Source organism: Meleagris gallopavo, chromosome 1 (genome assembly GCF_905368555.1).
Source record: "Meleagris gallopavo chromosome 1, MGAL_WU_HG_1.1, whole genome shotgun sequence".
NCBI classification, from domain to species: domain Eukaryota; kingdom Metazoa; phylum Chordata; class Aves; order Galliformes; family Phasianidae; genus Meleagris; species Meleagris gallopavo.
This window is the reverse complement of record NC_139404.1, coordinates 70531661-70549348: the sequence shown is the minus strand read 5'-3', so window position 1 is coordinate 70549348 and position 17688 is coordinate 70531661. Positions and strand designations below refer to the sequence as shown.

At 37.4% G+C, this 17688-nt stretch overlaps 1 protein-coding gene across 2 annotated transcripts in view; it reads right to left on the bottom strand.

The window, feature by feature from the left end:
• The window catches only part of PPARA (peroxisome proliferator activated receptor alpha), a 173815-nt gene that overhangs the window by 95000 nt on the left and 61127 nt on the right, over positions 1-17688 (bottom strand). Inside the window, exons 8-9 of one of the 2 annotated variants that reach the window (XM_085233236.1) lie at positions 1502-1671; positions 238-334 (exon numbers count right to left, since the gene is read on the bottom strand). The gene's annotated coding sequence lies outside the window, so the exon portion shown is untranslated. The remainder of the gene's footprint in view (positions 1-237; positions 335-1501; positions 1672-17688) is intronic. The other variant, XM_085233242.1, reaches the window with a different exon arrangement.

The following is a 17688-nucleotide window of genomic DNA, read 5'->3' as shown; positions in this document are numbered from 1 at the left end:
GAATGTGATCATCTACTAGAAATGCAGCTACAATTCAACACAGTAATGACTTTTAAGATGTATCTTGAAGATACTTATAAAGATATATACTTACTCTGGCAATCAAACAGAAGAAAAAAGTTCTTTTCAGAACATCTTTTCCTAGGACTATTTTTAAAGCTTACTGCCACAATTTACCTATCATGAAGACCTCTACACCAGCAAGAAATTAATCTGCACTGTGATTGTCATAGATACCTTGTCATTTTCTTTGCATAGATGACCAATCTTCACTTCTTTCCTCTTCTAACTTCGTTAGTTCATCTTGTAACTTGGCTCCCCCTAGGTCATTTCTCTTTTTCAAAAAGGAAAGAAGAAAAAAATTGTAAAACATTTCCGTTATCATTATGAGGGAAGTGAGAAATGGACATACAGACACTAAATGCAGTTCTTCCAAAAAGTTCTGTTTACAAGGAGTTTGCTTCAGTACATGGGCAGTATCCCACTTTAAACTTATTTTGAAAGCCTTGATCAAAGATAAGTGGGGCATTAACAGTACTTTGCAGGGGGGTGACATTATTCTCAGGAAAACGCTGACTTAAAATTACTGAGACTATTCAATTTAGTTGCTACTAACCTTGAAAGCTTCAAGTAAAAAAGTCTCCTCCACTTTCACAGCTAAACAATTTTAAAGTAGTAACCAGATGAAATTTTTTTTAACCTTTACTCCTGAATATTGGAATTACATGCAGTCCTTTATAATTAGTATGACTAGTGGTAGTAGAAAGGTTAACTGCACTTTGACTAATCAATCAGGAAAAGATATCAATACATCAGGTCTAAATTATTCATAACATGTAGTAGTCAGCAGCTTAGTCTCTGCAACCAGTAATAATAATAATTTTTTGGATAGTACATGTGTATCATTAATACCTTTACAAATAGATGGTAATCAGACTTCAATATAGACACCATTAATTGCACACAAAAATACATACAGCATGATGAAATAACAATCTTTGTTTTCTTGCACTGTGATCATTTTAGGAACACGACATGACACTAGATAAATTATTCTAGGTCATCCCAAAGAAGCGATGTTCTCTGCCTATTCATCAATCTACTCATTTATTCATTCTCACTCGATTCACTTGTTACTGATTTCTATTTTCTCCAGCTAACTCTGCGTTTTTGATGAAAGGTTACTCTTTTCCACAATGTCCTTAGCATATGTATATATAGAACCCAGCAAATCTCCTTGAAACACTTTCTCCAATAAGAGACACCAATGTTTACCCACTGTTCATTCCAACCCTTTTGTTTTTCTGAAAATATGAACTGTGTTAATGCTATGTTTCTACAAACTATTTGTTTTGTTCTGCGTTATGTACCAACCTAATTTTCTATTTTTTCTCGACCTCTTTCATTATTGCTCTCTCATGCCACAATTTACCCTTATACCATTCCCACACTTTTCTTATGTAAGATTTTTCTCTCTTTTACTGTTGTTTCCATAACTCACCTTAGAACTAAAACAGTCAGGCTTATTTTACTCAAAGCTATAGTCTTAGCAATTCTTTATTTTTCTTTTGTGGTCAGAAATCAGCTCCTCTTCTTCTAGTCATCCAGCGACATAATACTTTGTTCTCTATTTAACTTATTCTGAAATGTGCTAGTTCATCTCGTGCCATTCTGCATAGTTGAAAGAAGAGAAAGGCATGTGTATATTTTTCTTAAAATAGAATACAGGTACTACTATACAAAACGTACATGAAAATAATCCTTAGCTTCAGACAGAAATGTGGCAAATGGGATCCCACCAGCAGAAAACAGTCCAGACACAAGATGGGACAGAAATATTGCTGGTAAAGAAACTCTTCAAACTTGACTGCCTTAATATTGTATGAAGAATATGTGCTGACACAGTACCATATTGAGATTTTATAGACATGTTTTTCAGACTGTTCCATTATTACACAAGGCTACAGTCCTGCAGATGTTTAGACATGAAGAACTTCAGTCATGCCAGTATTTTTATTATTGGGTCTTAAATTCCTTCTCCAGAGAGTTAAGGAGAAACCCCCTCACTCTTAGATTCATAATAGAAGAGCGGCAGTTGTTAGGTATTCCTCTTGTTGAAGCAATGGAATGTACTACAAGAAACATTAAACTTCTGTCTCTTCTCTGATAAAGCATTATGCCTATGCTCCAAATCCTTCAAAGTCTTACTTAAGCATGCAATTCAAATTAAACATGTCTACATTTTGGTTTGAATTGGGATATTACTAAACATCATTTGAAGGTCACTGGGATAAGCCATCCTTTTTAACAGATTTGAGTTTCTGAATTCCCTGCTGTGCACAAACTTAACATTTCCTGGCTTTTTGTTTTTACTTTCTCATTATGTGTTTAAATCCATATTTAAAAAACATCTGGGGCAATTTATCACAAAGATGGACTTCTACTAGTAGCTTATAAAAAGGAAAAAAAAAGACTAAGGTGCTGAGGGGAAGGGGTTGTGTACAATGTGAAATACTGTTAATTTGACAACTATGATGTAAAAAACAGATTTTCTTTTTTCTTTTCTTTTTTTTTTTTTTTTTACTTGCAAGGTTAATCCGTGTTTTCTTACAAATTCCTGATGTATGCAACAAGATGTGCAGCAAAGAGGAAGAATAAAATATCACGCATACTCAATATAACATACAAATGAAACCTGATGGTGGCCATTTAATGTAGTGAATTAGCAAATGAAAGATGGTTGGTTTGTTCACAACACCCTGGAATTGCAATCCTACACTCAGAATAGGAATTCAGCAAAGCACAAATCTGAAGTACCAAACCACCACTGGATACCTGTAAGCATCGTGGAGAGTACAGAGGCTTCAAAATAAACGTATTTCCTTGATCCAAATGAGATATTTCTTTTTAAAGTCTACTTTAGGAATATACGTATTTTAAAACAGAAGAGGAAAATTCTCTGGTTTGGGAGCATTAACTAATCCATTTCAACAGAAAGAAACATGTCGATATGCTAGCAGAACAACACTCAGCTCCTCCGTTTTAGTTCATGGTTTTATTTGTTACTTTTACTAATAATGATAGCAGTGCAATACTAAATGCCAAATAAGCCGTACAACTAACAGATACTGTACACTGAAGCAGTAAAGACAAAATTCACTGTGCAACACCGCAAGATGTTCACTTCAAGGAGAAAAAGCTTACTGTCCTTGTATTTGATTAAACAAATGAATACAGCCCACAAGATGGATCAAAATCTTACTGCTATTTCTTTTCAATCCCCTTGAAGTATAGAGTGGAAGCATTTTTTTTTGGAGGATTTGTCACCAAAAGCAATATGTTTCAATTTACATTATCTCTCAGCTGGCCTTTAGAAATCAGAACACCGCTGTTCCTCTTTTACTTGCATTATTTCCTTCACGTAGCAGAACGTTAGTAAGCAGCAATATAAGTAAGCCCTAAGTAGGCTACTGCACTTTCACAACTTCCACAGGTTCTTCCACCAGTACTGGTCAGACTACAGTCTTGTCTTTTTCCCATATTCAAAGTTCCCTGTGCATGCTATCTGATTCCTGGACTGAAAATATTAGATATTCTTAATTAGAAAATGCTGAGATCTGATACAAGTGTACAAAGAATTAGAAGTACTTTTCTGAGTAGATCTCTTCAGGGAAATATTTTCTTTCAGAAATATGCTGACATAGCCTATAGAACCTAGATTTCAATAATCTAATATATTACATGAAATTTTCAGTCCCATTTATATTTACTGCATTCCCACAGAAGAACTCTCGCTTCAAATAATGAAAAGAAGTTCCTGAACTTAACCCAATTAATAGCACTCAAGTAAAACAATCACAATACTCGTTCCTGTTTCACAAGAACTAAAGCATCAGTTCACTGAGATATACTATTAAAACCTAATCACAATAGGAAGAACATGTCAGTATTATGAATTACAAAGATGCTACTTCTACTATCATGACCAGACTGGAGTTTACTTCCTCTAAAACATTTCACTAATACTTGTAATATTAAGGTAGGATTCTGAATAAAAAGTTGCTTACATTCAAAATGGTCCTTGAACCAAAACCTATTAAAAACAAACCCTACTAAAATGCTCAAGTAGGACCTCCATGATATAGCACCACTGGTCCCATTTTAGGGACGTGCTGACATAGACTGCCAGACTGGCTTTTGCTCTAGTCCAGGCTGGTAATTCTTAAGTTCTTAGAACTTTTAACTGAGGAGACTGTGCTGTCAAGTTGTGCTTAATAAAAATGCCTATAAAAACGGCTAGGCTACAATAATTTACAGTCAAATACTGCAACGGAATACAAGCAAGAAGACCATCATTGAAGATGGAGAAGTGCTAGAATTGAAGTACAGTTAATTCAGATCCTGAAGTGCCTCTCCAATTCCCTGTGGAGCACATTCCACAGCAGAAATTGTTAGCCATTGATAACTCCTAGTTCTAGGAGTCATATGTCACTGAAATTTTGCGTGCAAAAGGCTTTGGCAATAGAAATAAAGTGCAGACATCATCAAGAAGGCCTTGTAAAAAGAACTGTGAAACCTGTAATGGCACATGTGCCCTCTTACAGAAATGTGACCCCATACACAGGAACCACACCACCACCAGGAGGGTGTCCTTGTGACTGTTCTGAGTATGGCCAGCAGTACCTTGTGGCTTTGGAGTGACAGCACCAGAGCACCATCCCTTGTGGCATCCCTGGCTTTGCTGGGGGCACCACTAGGCCTTTATTGAGAGCTATGTGAAGCAAACTTACTGCTCCTTTATGCCAAACATGGCAAGTGCCTGTCAGAGGTACTGATGTGAATGGTTCTCCATGCATTGGTCATGAAAACCAAGCCAAAAAGAACACGGCTCCATGGGTTTGCTAAGATTTTGCTCCTGTGCCGAATCAGTAAATGCAGTAGTTGTATCTGATACTGCTTTGATCCTTTTTTTTTCTTTTTTTTTTTGGTCGTTAACAAAGAATATGTGTAACTTTTTGAGTGCAACCCCTGTTCTGGAATGTGCTGAACAAATATTTTATAAAAGAGGAAAAGTTTGGCATAGAGTAATTTTGCTGTCAAGTGATTTCTTAGAACTCAGAGCCAAAACAGGTAGCAGCCCTAAGAAAGTGCTGTACTGCTTAAAAGAGCTTAAGAGTCACACTGCACACTTTGCATTGGGGTTTGGGGACAAGGATGGGAGTTGAGTTTTGCCAGTCAAATAAAGATTTCCCACATGTTTGTCAGTGCAATTTCCTTCATCAAAACCCGATAAAGGAGCAGTTAAAGAAATGCATACTTAATGAGGCTGCACGCTAATTATTATAACTTCTATATTACAGAGTTGGGATTAGCCAGTTAATTTTTCAAACTATCTAACTTGGAAAACAGCGTTTGGCAAAGTCCCCTGACATCTGCCACAACTTTATTTAGCCTCCTGCATTCCCTGGAGGTACTGCATATGAGCTGCTCTGCAGTACCGCACTAGAGCAACTGCAGACAGAAGGGAATGTAGACAGACATGCAAAGTGTTTAAAATAGGAAACACAGGCTCTGTGCTGGGGGCTAGCATAACAGGTGTATATATATTGGGAGCTTATATTAATGAGGCTTCTGTTACACATGCACAGGGCTGCCGGCAGCCCTTTCAGAAGTAGCTGGGTATTTTGGTAAAAGTCAGACAGAGTAACCTCGTAGTAACCTCCAGTCTGGCTCACAGCCACTAGGGAGGCTTCTGAAGGACTGTCCCTTGGTGCTGCATTGATTAGATTTCTTCCCATAATACATCCAGTGTTTTTGCTCAGCAAACCTTACTGACAATTGAATCAAGAATAAAGAGTGAGGGGGGAAATAAAAGCTGATCTCCACGTGAAAATGGGCCATACAATTAACAAGGTTCTCAACATCAAATAATTCTGTCTGCTTTCTTCTGGTCAGAAAATCAGTCTGTAAAATAAAAAAGCAAGCACTGAAGGAAGAAAAACAAACTGAAAAAGTTCAGAATTCATGCAATGTCAAAATACAAGAAATCTAAAAGCTCAACTTCTAGTGACATTTAAATATTTCCTTGCCCACATGCATCACTTTTGTATACCAGTTACGCTGTAAAATGTACATTTCCTACAGTCTTTCATGGTGCTGTGGAAATGCTAATATAAACATTTCTTAATTTCTATGTCTTGCAGCATCAACAGTGCACAGAGAAAGCACCTTCGTCAAAACAAAAAGGCCACACACACGCTTAAATAAAATGTGGATGATAAACTGGGACATAGCAAGTCTGCAGTAGAGTTCTTTCTCTTCTAAGAATATTGGTTCATATAGACAGTAGGGCACGATAATTCTTCCCACCCAGAAAACACTCTAATTAAGCTGCTGGATGCAAGAAGTGCACAGTTCTCTGTCCTGACTTACTTCAGTGAAAGCGCTGAGCATGTCTGCTAGGACACGTTTTGAATTCACAATACTTTAATTACCACTGTAAACAGACTTTCATACAAACTTTTCAAGTGAATGAGAATTTGTCAATGCAACAATTCAGCACAAAAGTCTCTCAGACCTGCTGGATTCTTTAATAACATTTTAGTCCAATGCTGCTTTTTACAGCATGCTAATGTGACTCCTAAGAGAGCTCATAGTGTCTGTACAAAAGGTTAGGCTGGTAGAAAATCAGGAACCTGAGATTTTTGTTTGTGGCTTACTAATAATTTTTACTAGAATGATGCCTAATTGCTAAAAAAAAAAACTAAACCCCAAATAGTCATCTGTGGAAAGACAATGGTCATGCTGAGCATTGTAAATAAGCTGCTCATTCATTTAAGACTTTCTATCACCAATGAATCATCTAAGCTGCAAATAACAATTACAACTCTCACCTACTTGGTAATTCATAGAAGAAAAACTACGATCTTTCCAATGTAAACACAATCCAGTACAAAGCATTAAAGTAGGCAGGATGAACAGGACTGTCATGACTTCAACTATCACCAATGCATGATGAATGATAAAGCAAGAAAATGGGCTATTTTATAATATCTAGAGAAAGACAGGAACATAGCAAATGGGATTGCATCAATAGGAAATAAAAATACACAAATAATTTATTTATATATTCTCTAATAGCAAATGCTTTCAGAATGATCCAAAAATGATATGCGTAGAGAGGAAGACTGGTGCAGCACACATCCTAATTTCTGAAGCTTTATAGCCATATCAGGATACCAGACTAGACCTAAATTCCATGTATTGAAGCTACAAACATTTCCACCACTGGGACCTGATGAATAGAAGCAGAAGAAAAGTGCTTCTTGATACATGGAGAAGAATTGTCTAATATCAAGGGGAAACAATGGTAACAACCTACAAATACTGGCATTTGTTTGAAGTTTTCTACCTGAGTTTTTTAAAGTTAATGAAGTTCATAAAGTAATGCCAAGAAGAAAATAATCACATAAAAACTATCCAATTAAAAAGACATCACCTTAGGAAGCCTAACCCAGCTGATGTTGAATTATTAGCAAGCCTTTTTACTTTTTTTGTTTAAAAAACTGATCTGAACATCTTTGACCCTTTGACATTAACTATGGAAAAGGAATGAAAGCTGACCATTCACCTGGCACTGGCTTACATTCCTAGCCACTGTTGATCTCTAGAGACCTGCTGAGTGTCCCAGCACCATCCAAGTGAATTGCTTGGAAAACTCTTGCAAAAACTTGCGACCTATATTCAAGAGGAGAAGATTTTAACTTAACATTAAAAAAAAAGAAGATAAACTAATCAATTACAAAAGAAATCCAAGCATGTTTAAGAAAGAGGATCAGATTTTTTCATGGAGCTTTCAGAACTTCAATTGTGTAGCCAATATATTTTGCATAAACAGGACTTAAAATATTCAAATACAGCTTGAGTTTTGAGTGCCATTGCTTTCCCATATTCAACATCTTCTCATAAAAGGCTCAGAAAAAAATCAGACAATTGAATGACACTCCTCTGTGCAAGTCTGTCCTAAACCTCTTAGGCAAACACAACATAGAATTGCATGAGGAATAAAAACATTTATTAATAACATACCCTACTAAGAGGCCTACTAGGACTTTTGTTTTTGCCACAGATATTTAGGTATGAACTAAAAACTCATATAGATTTATTCGACACGCAGAAGTGCAGTTAACTTTAAAAAGCATAAAGAGCATGAGTAAAAATTAGCTGTTATTGCAAATTTCTGAAAAAGGCATTTTTGTACAGAGATTGCAGAGACTCCACGGAGTTTTTCATCCTTTCTGTCACCTTAACATTCTGGGAAAAAAACTCAAGGCTGTTCTCTTGCTTTGGACAGAATAATACTCAACAGTCCTTCTCAAATTACTTGAAAGCTAATAGATGTCAGCTGGGAGACTCAAAACTAGAGTTATTTACCTGTTCAGTTACTGGATGCACTCTTGAGTGCTCTGTTAGAGTACATAATTTCTGTTATTTCAGAATGGGCATATTCTAGCCAGCATTTGTCCTCTGAAATTTCCATGTGCACCAGTGTGCCCCATGGATACTAGAAAGGACACTGCAAGACCCTCTCATCTCTAAGTTTCTCTGTCAACATGGAATACAGTTTCTGACATTCTATTAATGAGAAGGAAGTAGTCCATGGAACGTACATGTGGATAACTTACCCCCAAGCACTTTGGGTACTATGCAAACAAAAAGCCTGCCTTTCTTCTTTCAGCGCCTGCCTTCAAGCCATACCGGTGGCTTACACACAGTAATTTGATGTACTAGGGTTCAACTAAAAATAGATGGCAACAAAGTTCTGCCAAAAGAGGTGTCTGCTCTGGCTCATTCCACCAGCAAATGGTGTTTGCAAAAACTATGCGAGGAACCTCACATGGCTGCTTTCCAGATGTCAACATAGCAGACACATCTCAAGGAAGCAGAACATGCTTGCTGTCTATTCAAATTAAACGTGTAATAGGAAGGGACTTAAGGGACCAAGTCCAGTTCCTTGCTGCCATAAACAAGCACAAAACATAAGCCCTTGTTATTGCTACTTAAAAAAAAAAAAATTAAAAAATCCTTTGAGATACTGCCTAAGACATGGATTATCAAAGCAGCAAATGTTTTAAAAAAAGTCTTAGCATAAATGCTCATATTCTGCTTGCTGAGGCACCTGTCCCTAGGAAGGATGTCTTTATATACAAAAATCACAATAGTATGCTATTACAGTTATAAACACATAAGGCTAAGATGTACGGTCATAAACTACCTTGTAGTTCCAAGGTGGTTATTTTGAATTAATGAAAAAACACTTATTAATCCCCCAAGGAAGCTAATTTGAGACACTACATTAAAAATATGGCCTTTTGTAAGAAGAAAGCAAACCTTATAAACTTCTACCTCCTAGCCCCTAACTATACCTTCAGAGAACTGACTAGAAATCCAGATGTCTTATCTCTGTAACCTATGATTTGATTCCAGTTCATTTGCTCTTTTGTCACTAATTTCACCTTAAATAAATTTGCTTTCCATTCAGTTACTTTTTCTGACAAAAATATCTATTTGTAGAAGATACTTTTCAACTGAAACCTAAAATCTCTTTTAGAACTTTCCCCTTTATAGTTGGAGCAACAAGAATGTTTGAAATTGATTAATAATTCATGTGAAATGACTTTGGGCAGAGAATGACTCAGTAGTTCTCAAACATCATGACTAGAATTACATAGGAGACAGGCCCACAAAAGAGAATGGCATTTAAAGCAAAGTTTTAACGGCCCTCAGTCACATGGGTCAAAGAATGAGATTCTACAGAAACCTGGAGGCCCTTCCCACACTTGGACATGAAAGATAGTCAAAAATTCAGACTCCTTTTTCACCTGTACAATCAGAACTGCCACCATCTTGCAACCTATGATGGTATAGGAGTCACAAACTAGGGTGCCTTGCCCACAAGTCTGAAGAAGTGCTTGATCCAAACTCTGTGCATTCATTGTCCCTGCTATTGATATTGACAGCAGTGGGTTCAACACATCTTTCTTCAAAGTCTAGCATAACCACCTTTTGATCTTCAATGCAGTATTTCAACAAGTACACCAGAACTGCAATATACATTGGATAAAACATGCAAAAAAAGGAACAATTAGTGAGTACAGAAAGGAAATATAGTTGACCAAACTGAAAGCAGTATCAGTGTAAAATCTGATTCAAATGTCACCAGATTTACATTCTGCTCAACACAGACAATGAATGAAGATCTAAACAGTGGCAGATGAAGATCAAATACAGTGAGTTTGTGAAATGGAAGCTGACTGAGATGCATGTGAATGAAAACACTGATTACTCTTGCTACCGTGACATGACTTCTGTTGTACGTGTACATAGTTAACTCTTCTTAAGAAACTCCCTGTAGTGATTGTGCAAAGCATACTACAGTCATGACACTGATTTAAGAAAATAACAAAACAGAGCAAAAATGGTAACTATAAATGAAAAAAAAAGACAAAACATCTAGATACCTTATCTATAATTGCTCTTCAGAAATAAAAGAAAAAAGGTAAGAAAAGTTCAAATGTGTCAGAGGTGCTCTAGTAGGAGTAGGACCTAAGAGAACTAATACAGACTGGGAATGACTTCTGCAGACATAGAGGCCTGCTGACATGGAGAACTCTCTGCAGGACAACAATGAAAGAGACACTATAAAAATGGAGGATGGTCCAATGCAATTATATCAGTCATATCAGTTTGATGACTAAAAACATCACTGCCTCTTGCTGACCTTCAAAAAAACAAAGCTTTTGATCAATGCAATGGGTGAGGGTCAGTCCCAGATAGTGGGCAACTAAAGAAAATGTAAACTTTTGAGATAATCTATATGTAAATAAAAAATGTAGCTGACGTAGTTATAGATGAATATTCTCTGGAATCTGGAACTGATACTTTCATACTTGTGTAAAGATAAAAGTCCTCTGAGTTCTTAAACTATTAAGATTACTGAGTTATATAGTTCACATTTTTATCACTAATGACAGTGAAAAGTGTATTTCTAGTGCATTGCAAGGGCTTCATCTAACTTACACACACTTATGATAAAGAAATATCAATCCTTATTTTGCAGGTGAAGAACGTATGCATAAACAACTACTGTGCTTTTGTGTGCATCACTGTGCCAGCAGCAGAAAACGAACTTTTATGTACAATTACCTACATCTGCATGATGTCCATATGATCAGCTTTCTGAAAGAGTCTAGTAGACAGAGGAAGCTGTCTTGAGAAGAAAATGGGAAGAAGCAATTTTCAAAACAGTTATCCTAAAAGAAAGTAAAGTATCTGCATGCATCTTCCACCCTACAAGCCAACAATACCCAAGAAAGCCCAGCACACAGTATATTTTTAGAGAGATCTTCAATCAGGTGCGGCAATTTTTTTGCCCCTCCTCACTCAGTCTATAACTGTGTTCCTTACATGGCAACTAGTCTTGCTCAAAGTGCTTACTCCATTATATAATTCCAGATTTTTCTAGCAGCTTTGAGATCTTACTGTACAAGTATGGGTGAAGAAGAAAGGAAAAGTAATTCTATAGAAGTAGTTTCATATGCTTTTTCACTATTGTATACACCGTTTTCTGAGGTGTTTGGCACTAAGGGTGCAACGTATTAAAATGATTGATTGATTGCTTTTTAAAAATAGAAGTACTGTTCTGATACTAGGATGAACTATTATCATTAAGATACGGCAGAATTTTAAACACCTTTGAATCTGCGCCCTACTGTGAATGTAAAGAGCCCTTCCCCATTCCCCCTTGCCCACATTCTATGCACAAAAAAGAGTTTTTCATAAAGGAAGCAAATGCCACTACTGCTCTCCTTGCTCAGTTAGCACCCCATCCATAGGAGCACGATAACAATTCCACAGTATCCCTTCAATTCTGTTTGCTTTCAGCAAACTTGAAGCCTCCCTTCCTCTCTTTTTTTTCTGAACAACATTGGTTGCTCTATGGGAGAAGCTTAATTATAGTGATTTCAAGGGTTCTTATTTTTAAACATCCTATATACTGTAGATCAAATCTCTGTCATTGAAGGGGCTGTGAATAATACTCAGAATAAATAGCATAAATTGGTGGCCTAGTGCAATGTGAGCAGGTTCTGATTCAGAGTTGGGTTAGCAACTGCAGCTACAGGGAGATCCTGCCAGCAGCACGTTTATGCCAATAGAAAAGAACAGTTGATGGCATCTACCCAAGGTCAGCTCCTCAAATTCGGGAGCTGGTCTTCTTCCAGACACTGCAAAGTCAGTTGTTTAAATGCAGCCAGTCGGCAACAATTAAGCATCTAAATAAAATATGCAGAGTTTGTGCTCCTTTTGAAATCGCCTCTATGCCATGCTGTTTATTTTCTATTTCTCACAGTCTTCATTATCCAACAATCAGGCTACAAAATGGCGGTCAGAGTGAGGCAGACATTTTGTAACTGTCTCATTAAAAGCTAACGGAACAATGGAAATGCACTGAATGAAAAGAAGCAATTTGAGGAGCCAAAAGGAGCACGTAACATTACAGCTGCTGAGCTTTTAAGCAAATCCTTTATCTAACTTCGCAGAAAAGTTGAAACAAAGCCATACTGAGACGCAATCTGACCATATTTAACCCCCCATGTGAGTAAAATATAGCCCGGCATGGCCCTTTTTTGACTTAAGTACAGCTCTTCACCTACTGGAGCAAAGGCTCATCTGTCTCCCTATCTACTATGCACCACATGGAGTCAAGACCACCCATCGACGGTGATTCAGTCGCTATAATCCTAACCACATTCTTCCCTTGGAAGTCCAGAAACTAGTGTTTTCTATTACAGCTTCAGGAACTTTACAATGTTCAGCACAGCATTTAAAGCACTTTCACCAAAAGCAGCAAATGAGCATTTAAAAAGGGGAATCTTTCTCCATCTCTGCAGATACCTTTTCATTTCAATGTACAATAAGCTAAGAGCAGCAAAAGCAGGAAAAAAAGTAATACTATGGCTAATAAAAGCAAAAAAAAATCCAAGTTTTAATAGGCACGTAATATTCCTTTCCAAATTGTATGCCTATTACATTGTTCCTAGAATTATTAACAAGTGATGCATCCTAAGAGGCAGATACACAGATCTTTAGGAAAAAACTTCAAAGCACATGCTTCTTAATAAAGAGGAACCTTAGGTTTCAAGATTCAGACATTCTTACATTGTTCCCTCTGCAAAAGAAACAAAAAAAACCCTAAACCAAACCAAAATAAAAAAGTTCCCACAATAACTTTAAAAATATATAGGTTGCTACAAAAGTCCTATTTATTTCCATGGAAATGACAACGGATACAAAGAACACATAACACTGACAGAGAAAATTACCAGCTACAAAACTGTTTTTCAACATAGTCACAGATGAGCTGATCTGGACACTCTTCATTTCATGATCTGACAGCTGTGCGTGGATGTCTGAAACATGGCTTATCTTCCATGTTGCTGTCACCAGCGCTGAAAGGCACCACCCGCTGCCTCACTGTGCTCACATCCACTGTTTGGTCTCCATAAATGTTAAGCAAGCATCAGTGAATATCAATGGATGGCCATTTTTTTTTCTGCATGGAGGAATTCAACAACACAGCTTTGCTTTATATGCACTTCCATGTCAGACATCAGACATCATTTTGTCAGACTGCCCCTCTGCTGCCATCTGCCACATGGCAACAAAATTTAATGGGATAGTGGTGGGATGGCTCAAGCTCTGCTGCCATCTCAACATCTGCCTCTGATGTCGTGGGCCAATATAATAAAAGAGGAGGCATTACTTTCAGAGCAACCCTCATTAAAAATTTTGCTTTTGTCATCCCCTTCTAAATCAAATATGGATGCGGGGATTTTGCTTACATTTTTTAACTATGTAAAATTAGCTAAGAGACTGGGCTAATGTTATGTTTGAAAATGAGAATACAATTAAAAAAAAAACAAACCACTCTGGAATTACAAAATTAAAAAACAATCATTATTAATTTGACTTTGAGGTATTTGTAGTAGATGACAAAAAGAAAAATCAACCAAACAGGTAAGACTTAATTTCATAGACGTTACCATGGGCATACTGACATCAGAAGAAGCAAGGCTAAAGCAACACATCTCTCTTTCTGCTTTTCTTACCAATGTTTGCACTCCAGCAAGTAACTCCATTAATGACACCATTACTTCAATTCAAAAGACCAAGCGGTAAAATAGGCAAAGAGAGAGGTCAGAGGAACAGGAAGAAGTGGCTGGCTCTCAAGAGCTGAAAGTTTGTTCACCAGGCCTAGGTACAGGAGGCAGAGTGAACAACTGGATAACTAGCCTGGAGAGGCTTACTTCAAAACTTCAGATCTTTGTGGTAAATGAGAGGAAGCTGGTGTCCCTGGCTGCACAGAAAAAAAACGACTCAGCTCGAGTCGGAGGGTCAAACGTTCTCAAATAAGGGTAAAATTTAGCCTATAGTTTACCTACACAGTAACAGATCAACCAGTAACATTTTCTCTCTGTGCCTTTACACTGGAGAGATTTCCAGCCTACACACTGAACCTTAGGGGAGATACAGCAAGTGAAAGGAGATTTGTTCAGGCTGGCTGGACCTGAAGTATATGTAAGAGGACAGAAGGAGAACTATTACTGCAGCCTGCCCCCTCTGCTCAGCCTGAGCCATTCTGGCTGGGCATATGTGCAATGCTGTTAACATGTGGTGGAGGTCCCACTGCAAATGCTGCTGCAGCCAGCCCAGAGAGAGATGCATCTGAAGAGACCAGCTGCTTGCAACCTCCTCGGTACGCCAGCGAAGGCTTTATCTTACAGCACAATATAGCCTTCTGTGTTTTATGGGAGATGTTATTTCCCTGAGACATTTATTTTACAGTGTCCTGTATCTCTGTGGTGAGGCCAGCAATCTGCCACACTGCTGTGACAACAGGTGGGACAGCCCCTTCAAAACACAAGTAGACCTGCCAAAATAGGGATGCTTGCCAAGCTTAGTACATACATGCTATGTTCAAAGGTTACGAACCATCTCTAAAACCACTGATTCAAAAGCTACACGGGTTACACTCGTGCTTTGCTTTTGTTACAAAATTCTCCAATCATGGAAAGAATTCTAAGTTTTACTACAAACTTTGAAAACAGGCCAAAGTTGATTAAGACATTCCCTAAGGGTTGTGATCCATCAGAGGATCTGAGGTAGAAGAAAAGAAGCTCTGAGTTAATGCAGGGTTTCACACTGGAAGTGTGGGAAACTCGTGGTTTTACAAGTTTTCCTTGCAAAGGCAGGTGAAGTTCAGTGGTTTTTCTGATATTTTACCAAAAGTGTCTGGGTTCATTTGAACTTGAAACTTAAAGCAGAATCCAGTAGCTGCTATCTTAAACATGGTAAGACAAAGATTAAGAAAAAAAAAACATCTGCATGAGCTCCTGGGAAATGAATATACTAGTTTTACCTGCTGAGACTCAGGAAACCAAAAGTTTCCACACACTGCTTTCACTCAGGGAAAACATTAGGGAGGTACGATGGAGGCATGCTTGCATGACATTTTTTACTTATCAAAGTAAGGAACCTGAGAATAGACTACAGAGTACTTGTTAACTTCCCTTCTCACTATTTTTCTTGCAACTGCTCTTTATTTCTGGAAGTTAAGCAGTGCTGCCCCCACAGGAAAATCTGCTGTATTACAGCCTCCCTTCCCCAAGGCTACCAATACTTACTTTCAACAAACAGGAGAAAATGAAAGAGAAGTTGGTACTAGCCCTTAAAGTTAGCCCTAAACAGTTAAAAAGGCCAAAGAGTCACACTGCAGCAATATTTCTCTTAAAACAGCACTTTTCACCTGTCTCCTCTATATCTGCAAGCTTTCAGAGCTGATAAAACAAATGACTTGGAGTCACTTCCAGTACCTCCATGAGGTGAATCATACTAGCTCATGACACTGTGAATCTCTGTGATACTCTGTGACAGCTAGCTGATGCTGAACTTTGAGCAGCCCCAGTCTCGTGGTTGCAATAAAAGCCAGAATGTAAGCCAGAGAGGCAACAGAGTGTGGAAGAATACCAATCACATGGTCACCAGTAGTCTACAGCCATAATAACATATCAACTTTGTTTTACCATATGTTAGAATAGGAAAAATCGTATCCTGTAGGGTGTTTGCAATATAAAGATTAATAAAACAACAGGCAAAAATTTGAAGAGGGGTTCAGAAATCATACTGAGAACCAGGTAACAGGTTAAAAAGATAAAGGATGTTAATTATAATATGTTGTACTTCTTTAATACATTTTTAAAAGTACTGTAAATGTTTTAAGCAGTGAAAACCACTAATATTGTTTAAACTTGATTCTACTGTTAAATCCCTAGAGAAAGAAAAAGAATTAACTTTTGTCAGCATTGGTTTTTGGTCTTCTTTTGTGAACTATTTCTTAATCATTTGTGAACGCTGGAAATTAAATATGCTGATTCTAGAAACACATCGCCCGGAATGCTCCTTGTTCTCCAGTTATCCTTCAACACAGCAAAGATGTAAGAAAATCAACTATTTATAACAAAGTTTTTCAAGCAGATCTCTTCAGGAGTCACTACTCCTTTCTCCCTCATGCTGTAGTTGCTGCCTATTTAACTGAGTGAGGCTTTGAAGAAGGGCGGGAAAGTATTTTGCAGACAATTATGAAATGTAATGTCTGGTTTTTTTTTCGGATGCTGTTTTGCATCCATATTTGATATATCTGTTTCCTTGTGGAGGAACTTAGTAGATACACAGATGAGAGAAACGGATACAAAACTGAGTATACAAGTGCTGTATTTTTTGACTGTGAAGCTGGATAATATTAAGCTGTAAAAAAAAATCATCTCTAATAAAATGAACTACAACAAGAAGAAACTCCAGAGTACTTTCTTGTTCACATATAAAGCAGTGGATTTACCATTACAACCAACGTATTCCTATATCACTTTCTCTTCATCATTTATGTAAAACCAGTTGCTGAGACAACTAAAATAATTGTTTTAATAAAGCGGTGTCCCCCTATATTTTAAACACTGCAGGCTCCTGAGAAAAATCTACTCCTCAACTCCAAAGACCCAAAATGCAGCAAAAAAAGGAAGTCGACAAAAAAAAAACAACAAGACATGAGATACCTGTACAGTGAATGCATTTTGCATGGAAGTGGTGTTTCTGGTCCACAACTCCAAACACAAGCTTACTGCTTATTATAAGCTTTACTACACTTCCTACTACTCCCCATGGCAAACCAATCAAATTTGTGTCTGTTAACTCCACTATGACACACATAACCCAATGCACAATGCAGGTGTTGTGATGATACAGTTTTAAATGCTAAGATCTCTGTACAAAGCATCAGTTAAATTCAGGTGTGCGGTAGTGATGAAAGGTTCACGAAGTGTCAAGAGAGTTGTTTCTGTACGTCTGAGCAAGCAGCCTTCAAACCAGTCTACACAGATAAGGTAAAGGAGATGTATCTTTGCAGGAAGAAACTGTCCTAAAGATTACTCTCAGTTGTAGAGACAAGGAAGAGTATAGGTCAGTGAAGAAAAAAAAAAACAAACAAAAACAACTGGTGGGAAATTACGAGAAGAAAATTGTGAACATCTCGGTTCACTGGAGTGAAATGCTAACTCTATAAATTCTGTATGCATG